Genomic DNA, 8,762 nt, shown 5'->3' on the forward strand with positions numbered 1-8,762 from the left:
CTCTGGCTCTGAATGTCTATGGTTTCAAGATTGTAATCCATGAAGTCCCCAGCCTTGTGCTGAGTCCTGCAGGGGTGGAGCACTTACAGTCTGAGTGGAATGCTGTCTGTTGTGTCTCATAGGAAAAGCAAAGGTTTTGTTCTGTTTCCTGGACACTTCTTACACATAATGCGGAGCCAGGACTAAGGAACCAGGTTCAGGCATCCTCCTAAGGCAGTCCTGCAAGGTCTTTCTCTGCCTTGCCTCTCACTCTACCTCCATCATGAGCTGCCTCTATAAAGGAAATAAGAGAAAATGGGTCTGTGTCTGGATAGTCTCCCATAAAATCAAGAACTTAGCCAGCCAATTACAGATAAGGGATATTTTCTTCAATCTGGATGATCTTTCAGTTTTCAGATTTCTGAGAAGCTTGAAGAAAAGCTTCATTTGTTGGGAGAATGGAAATAGGTCGAAGACATGGAAGAAGTTAAAACAAGAGAGTGGAGATGCTATTCTCTAGCTCTGTTTCTGAGAATGGGCTATGTATAGGTCTGCTGATCTTTAGGACCTGACCACTACAGACAAGACTCAGTGTAACCGATGTTATACCAGCATGGAGGCCCCAAGGAAGTGGGAGCTAGTTATCATTGAGGAACAGGGACAGTTTAGAAAGGTTTCATAGGGCGCCTGGGTGGCTCAGTTGGTTAAGCGACTGCCTTCGGCTCAGGTCATGATCCTGGAGTCCCGGGATTGAGTCCCGCATCGGGCTTCCTGCTCGGCAGGGAGTCTGCTTCTCCCTCTGACCCTCCTCCCTCTCATGCTCTCTGTCTCTCATTCTCTCTCTCAAATAAATAAATAAAATCTTAAAAAAAAAAAAAAAAGAAAGGTTTCATAGCTAAGTGATACATGAAGAGTGGGTTTAAAAATGCATTTCAGCAAGACAGCAAAGCAGACACAGAGAGATGAAAGGCACTGGAACTCAGATTCACCCAAAGTCAACCACACATGAAGCATGGAGTCAAGGTTAGTTTTGTCAGCCTGCTCCTGTTGGCCACCCCTGTTGCTGATATGGAGAAAGGTCACTGGGAGACGGTGGGGTGGAGGGAAGCAGGATGATGACGGTAAATGTGAGGAAGGCAGAGGCAGATTGTGGGAGGTTTGGATGCCCTGCGTAAGAGCCTGGATGTCGTCTTGTAGGGAAGTGGAGACTCTGGGGGGTTTTAAGCCAGAGAATTACTCTGTGTCCTAGAGCTCCACCTTGATGGCAGCATGGGCATTCAAGATAGTAGCTGAGTAGAGGCATTAGAAGATCACAATAATCAGGCAAGAGGTCATAAGGGGTGCTCGTTTGGGGAGCACACATACTGAAATTGGAATCATACAGAGATTAGTATGGCCCCATATGAGGATGATATAAACATTCATGAAGCCTTCTTGAATACTTTTAATGGGTACTAAGCTTCAGTTGGGGAAGATGAAAAATGGAAGAATGGAAATGGATGGTGGAGATGGTTATGCAACAATGTGAATGTACTTCATGCTGCCAAACCATGCACTTAAAAATAGTTAAAATGGTAAATTTTGTTATGTTTGTTTTACCACAATAAAAAAACCCTATCAAAATATTTAAAAAAAAAAAAGGAGTTTGTAAGGATCTGGACTGATGCTGAGGAGCAGGAATGGAGAAGAAAGAACAAATCATGGAAACATTTTGAAGGGACAGACCATAGAACTTGCTGATGAAAGAAACAAGGAAGAAGAAGGAGAAAAATATAATTCAGAGATTTCTCTGATGCATAACTGTTCTGCTCTGAGCAGTGGCCTGATTTAGGTAATAAAGGGACACCCTACTTATTAGGAGTTGCTTTCCCCTTGCCCGATGGATCCTAAGGAGATGAGGCAGAGATGACTTAGTCCCAAACCCCTAACACATAAGACCTTCCTTAATTTTCCATTGTGTATATGGCTGATGGCCAATAAATATTTGAATTATTGATTGATTTAGCACTGGGGTTGCAATTTTAATACATAATTAATGTTTCATACTGGCTGTAACCTTTCCTTGTAGTTCATTTACCTGGGGAAAAAGTTTCTCTGCTGTAACAAATGTCCAACTTAAGGTAAAGAATAGACTCACAAGTAATTTTTTCCTCATTTCTTCTTTAATGTAGACATGCAAATCCCAGAAAAATCCCTGGGCAGGTATATGCAAAGAACTGGGGATGTTCCAAAAAGACTCCAAGCTCACCTGGAGCACTCAGAGGGGTTCACTAAGCAAGAATGGGAAAAGCAATAAGGAGCAGAAGGTTTTTAACACAGTCATTAATTAGGTTATATTCTAAAGATCATTAAAAACAATTAGTGCTTCATCAGCCACTGCAGACCAGACCTCTGATTTTGTTTTAACTAGTAAATCTCAAGAGGGAAGTTTGTGCTATTCTAAAGTAAAGCAACGCTTTGTCCCAAAGTTTTTAGTTGAGGTTCTTAATATATTGGAAGCATCACGTAACTAACTAAAGAAGAGTATAAATTTTTATATTTATCAAAGGGGACAAAAGACAAAATTTCCTGATGCTTTTGAGTCATTAACACTTTGTTTTCCTGTTAGGTATAGATTATGTCATGCTACAGTAGGTATAATATTACGTGAAAAATGGGGAAGAAAGAGGAGAAAGAAAATGACATTTATTGAGTCTCTGCTAATTTCCAAGCACTGTGCTTGGCATTTTCAATGTTGTCACACTGGATCCAAAAAAAAAAATTTCATAAGAAGTTTGTGTTATTAACTCCATTTTAGTGTCAACAGAGGCCCAGTGCCTTAGTCTGTTTTGGCTACTGTAACAAAATATTACAGACTGGGTGGTTTGTAAACAACAGAACTTCAGTTCTCACAGTGCTGGAGGCTGGCAGTCCAAGAACAGGGCACCAGCATGGTCAGATTCTGGTGACAGCTCTCTTCTGGGCAGCCAAATTCTCCTTGTGTCCTCACATGGTGGAGGAGGCTAGGGAGCTCTGTGGGGTGTCTTTTATAAGAGCACTCATGACCTAATCACCTCCCATAGGCTCCACCTCCTACTACTATCACCATGGTCATTTACATTTCAACATATAAAGTTAGGGGTGGTGATGCAAACATTCAGCCTGTATCAGTCAGTATATTGCTTATCTATTGCTGGGTAACAAATCGTCATGAACCTGGTTACTTAAAACAACATACATTTATTATCTCCAGGGTCTGTGGGTCAGGAATCTGGACATGGCTTAACTGGGCATGGCTTACTTCTGCTTAAGCAAGGCAACCAACAAGGTGTCTGCCAGGGCTGGGGTATCATCAGAGGCTCAGCTGGGGAAGGATCTTCTTTCAGGCTCCCGGGGGTTCTTGGCAGAATTAATTTTCTGCTGCTGTAGGACTCATGGTAGCAACAGAGAGAGACACTAGCAAGACAGGCACTACAATCTTACACGATCACAGACATTTATCACCTTCAGCCCAATGCAAGGATTAGAAGCCAGTCACAGTTCCCACCACACTCAAGGGGAGGGGATATCACAAAGGTATGAATACCAGAGGCAGGAATCATGGAGCCACATTAAAGAATGTCTAAGGTCAAGGTCATACAACCAGCAAGCAGTAAAGCTGCTTACAAATAAAAATATTTCCGATCCCAAACCCTGAGTTTGGATTCTAATCTCAGCTCTACCTCTAACCATATGAGTTATCTCGGAGAACCATTTCACTTCACCAGATTCTAGCCTCCTCAGTTAAAAGAGAGGTAACTGTAACATGCTGGGATTCTACAATCAGCAAGCATGGGGACCAGGCATGGTTTAGAGAACCCCCTTCCCCCCAGCCATACCTCACACTCAGGTAACTGGGCGTGGTCCTCTGTATGTGTCCTCACAGTCCTCACAGTAGGGACCCACCAGCCATGTTAGTATTACTTCCGGTCCTTTCCACGGTGCCATCTATGCCATTGTGATCTGAACCATTTGGATTAAGAGCGTAAAGCCCACAAGACCGTGATCTCCAACTGCTCGGGTAAGTCGCTAATCAGCATTACCCAACTCTTGGGTAATTTTGCTTCTGTAGTGGTTTTTCTCTAGCAAATCAGAGCTTGGGCTTTGCCTGAACACAACAAGCCTGCACTCTTCTATCAGGACCCAGCTAGCAGATCAGACCCACCAAAGGCTCTCCTGGCAGGTACTGCTTATTCCATGTGGCCTCCCTGAAGACTCAAGAAGAAAGAGGGAGGGTGGACTTTGGGTGCCAGGATCCAAAGGTCACCCCGGTTTCTTAGGCCTGGCAAAGAGGAACACCCTGGAAGACACTGGGGTGAAAAGAGGTCTGTCCAAGGAGGACACATGCAGTGACATGTGAGCATAGACATTTCTACTTAGCTTGAATTTACAGATGGAGAAAACTGCCATCCATCCACAGAACAATCCTGGACCCTAAGCCAGGCAAAGCATGGTCAATGCTTTCCCAACACACCATCTCACCCCAGAATGAGCCTGAGACCACTCACAATAGCCCTTCCCCAAATTCTGCATCAGTAAACCTTAGTGCAGAGCACCTCCCCCATGGCCGGCGCTGGGCCCTGGAGGCCTAACCTGCCTCCCAGGCCCCCACTGCTGCACCTGCCAGAGACCAACCTGGAGAGAACGCAGTGAACCACGTGCCAGAAAGAGAGGGGCCAGGGCTCCTGGTTTTCTATTTATTATAATGCGACTAGTTCTCTGCTCAGGCTCCCCACCTCCTCCCATTCCTAGTATTCGCATGCACACATGCACCCCTTCACACACCCAGTCTCTCACACCCACACTTACACACTCCCTCACATGCACTCACATGAGGACAGTGGGCTATAACACGGATGTCTGGAATACAAAAGGCTGGTTTCTGTTCCAGATGTGCCACCGAGAGCTGTGCCACCTTGCAAAGTCATCTAACCTCTCTGGCCTTCATGAGCTTAAAATACGGGGACAGCCTAAATGGTCTCGAAGCTTCCTCTTTTCAGACTGTTGAGCTACTACCTTTACTGGACCAAGACCATGCTCATTTTTCTCCCTTTGAAGCTTCTTCTCCCAGTGTGACAGAGGGAAAGTCATAAAGATTCCCAAGTGGGCACTAATCATCTGTGTCCCTTCTCTAGGAGAATTGGTAGAGACGTATAAGTCTGGGTGTCTTCATCTGAATTCAATTCAGTTCTGCTCTGTCCACCACATGTCGGCAGCGGTACAAAGGCCTGGGAATGCCTGGGGAAATTTTCAAATGCGCCCATACCTGGAGACCCCTGTCCGAGAGATTCTGATTCACTCGGTTTGGAGTGAGGTCTGGCATCATTACCCTGGGAAAGCTCTTCGGATGATTTTAACGTGCAACCAGGTTTGACAACCTCTCCTCCAGTGGGAGACGCAGTTCCAGGCAGCCGACTCCCACAGGGACTGACAACAGTAGCCCAGACGTGTGTGCAGGCTGCTCGGAAATCTTCCACCCATGGAATACCTCTCATTCAACTTGTGACTCATTCCGGCTTCCACGCAGATCCTCCACACAGACTCCCTCACACCAGTCTAGTCTCTGCACCCTGGTTTTTCTAGAAGAACAAGAGCAATCCAAAAGAATAAACACAAATGCATTCATTTTATTCATCATGAGTGGCTTTGGTTAAAAGTCAGAATATTTGTCTGAAAAAAAAATGGAGGAGGATGTCCTTCCTCTATCAGATATCAAATAAATATATTAAATACTATAATTGTTGAAATAGGGTATCCCTATCGAAGAATTACATGAAGAGGGGACTAGAACAGGACAGAAGCTCTAAAGAAAACCTTACGAATTTAGGGTATGATAAAGTGCTTCAAACTGATAGAGTCATAGAGATTGTTCGGTAATTAGTGTTGTTGAGACAATTCATTTGGAAATAAATACACTATAGTCCTACCTCATACACCACAAGGAAATAAACTTTTTTAAAGATTTAAATCTAAGAGAGAGAGAATGGAAAGAAAATATAAGAATCATTGTTTATAAGCAGGAAAAATGGGAAAAGTTCTGAATACCTGCAATGAGGGATCAAGTGTAATTATATAGACATACAATCAAATACTACAGCTGTAAAAAGTATTCTGTTGTATACTTATTGCAATAGAAAGATGTCTATTATGTATTAGATTAAGAAGGAGAAAGTGATATCACTTTTATAAATATATGAATATATAATAAATATTAGAATATGCATGTGCATATATAGATAAATGATAGCTAGCTGGATAGATGGATGAATAGATAGATAGATAGATAGATAGATAGATAGATAGATAGATAGATAATAGATAGAGAGAGAGATATATAGATATATCGTAAACTGATGAATCCTTAAACATTCAAAACTTACATTCTCAGTGAATGGGTAATGACCAAGATCAGATGAATCCTGATATATAGGTAGGATGCAGAAGCTACAAGCAATAGGGAAGTACCCAGAGGTTGCTATGAGAGATACAAAAAATGCCTCTGCCTGCCCTCAGATATCTCCCTGCTGAGCCTTCTATGATGCCTGAAATTCAAACCAATGGAATCAGTCCTTTTTCATTAAGGTACTATCTCTAGGAGAACCCAGGAGCAGTACATTTGTAGCCTGGGTTGAGTAATGTGCACTATACAAGCATATACTGATCAAGTTGTCACTCAGAGTGCATGACCCTGATTTGATGGTGGACAGATCAAGTGTGGTGGGACCAGAGGGTTTGAGAAGGTCCAGAGCTTTGGGTTTGAAGGGGAACAAAGTAAAAAGGGGTTGGGGAGGACACAAACACTTAGTCCATAAAAAGGGAGAATCAGAAAAAAAAAAAAAAGACACTGTGGAAATAACTGAAGACCAACCAAATGAGAATAGACAAATGCTGTTTATCCAGAGCTTGCGAAAGAGTCATTGCAAGGGAGTCAGCCACCATGCCTTACATTTTGGCAGAGACTCAAAAGCAAGCAGAGGAGTGGGAAAACTTTATAGTGGAAAAAGGAAAGACTTCAGATGTGCCCTGGCTGGTGACTATTGGCATGGGAAGCTGCAGGTAGGCTAAGTAGAAGCATGGCATCCCATGTGGTTGGTTAGGGGTATATATTTGGCTTCCTCTGATTGGTTTTAAGTTGAAAACAGGGACAAAAACTAAAGAAGCTGTCAGTCATTAATCAAGTGTTGACCGTTTGGGGTAGATTTTTACAGGTCTTACTGGACAGGGGGAGAGAGACTGACTTGCCACAAATTTGACTTGTACACAGTAGGTTGGCCTTCTGGCCTGGTTACTATAGATAATGGATTGGTTTCCTGGCCTGGTTGCTGCAGAGGTCAGGGCTCTGTTTTTATACATGGTCTGGCCATGATCCATTTGTTTATTCAGTCTATCAACACAAGCTGGCGAGACAGAGGAACAGACAGAGCCTCTCCTGCCAGCCACTTCACTAAGTTCTTTCCATACTGTATCTTCTTGAATCCATACACAACGCTGCAAGGCGCATTATCATCTCTCTTTTACAAATGGAGGACAGGCATGAAGGTTAAACACATAACAATTGACCAGAAAGCCTGTTTTCTCCCTGATACCAGGCTACCTCTCAGAAAGAAGGACACTGAAGAAAGGGAGGTGGTAAATGACTGACACACACACACACACACACACACACACACACACACACACAAAAAGAGCTCAAAGTGAAAAAACCCAAACCCTGGCTCTTTGGCATGGCTTCTCTTCCACCCGACTCCCTAGAGTTTTGCCTTGAGAGCACTATTCTGGCCCCAGCCCCTGAAGTATTTTGATTTGAAGTCTTTAAAATCTAAAAGGTGGCCACCACTGGCCAAGGGCCCAATTTTATCTCAGTAGGCTGAGGTCTTCCTATATTGCAGATTTAAATCAGGTTGGTTTAAACCCCTGTCCCGTGCTTCTTGCCAGTTCCAGGAGGCTGGCGTGTCCTGCACTCTCCCCCTGAGCTGTCACATTCACCTACCCCTCCTCAGAGTGCTCTTCTGTTCCCTCTGCTCCTGGCCCAGCAAGCATGGGATCCACATCACTTTCTTTGAGTTTATCACTCCCAAGAGTAAATAAAGCAAATGTTGAGGTGATGAAAGGTTTCCACATCCTATCAGCTGCTCCCCACCCTTTTCCAGCAGGCTTTTCACCACTGTGGTTGGGCTCTGTCTCTCTCCAGAGACCCCCATATCTCCCTGCTACTAGAATTTCCAGTCCCTAAACTACTGGCTTCCCCTGTCCTCCAGTCTCTGAAATAGTACAAAGCCACATAGAGAGCAGTTTTTCCAGTGGTATACAATATGTTATTACCCTCCCCAAAGGCGAAAATGGCTACAGTCAATTTTTATTCTTTAATCCAAGTCTACATCTCCATTACTGCTATTTTTTTAGTTGTCCATATTAACACCAGTGAGCCCCTTCTAGAATGAGGAGCAGATAGTATTGTCAAAAGCCCAGGTACTCTCTGTATCTGATTCATAAATGGAACTCACCTGATTTTCTATTTGTTATTATAGCCAGGCAGCTATGGAGTTGGCTGGTAAATAGATCTCCAGTGGTGTTAGCATGCCAGGATTATTGCTCATCAACAAGGGGACATCGGCAATGATTAGTGTGAACAGAAGCACACCGTGTAAATACAGGCTGCAAAAATCCAAGCTCTCATTCGTTTATGCACCACTCTTCTTACCGGCAAGTATGTCTGTTTTCTCTACCTCAAAGGAGGACAGAAAGAAAAGAAAAAGAACTGTTTA

General features: G+C 43.5%; 1 non-coding gene across 1 annotated transcript; it reads left to right on the plus strand.

Moving 5' to 3' along the window:
• Window positions 1–1,319: 1,319 nt before the first annotated feature.
• Window positions 1,320–1,425, plus strand: LOC118021426. Its single transcript, XR_004682171.1, has one exon. It is a non-coding gene; the product is annotated as a U6 spliceosomal RNA (small nuclear RNA).
• Window positions 1,426–8,762: the final 7,337 nt, after the last annotated feature.

The sequence above is a fragment of the Mirounga leonina genome, unplaced genomic scaffold, assembly GCF_011800145.1.
Source record: "Mirounga leonina isolate KUSES-001 unplaced genomic scaffold, KU_Mleo_1.0 Mir_174, whole genome shotgun sequence".
Classification (NCBI taxonomy): Eukaryota; Metazoa; Chordata; class Mammalia; order Carnivora; family Phocidae; genus Mirounga; species Mirounga leonina.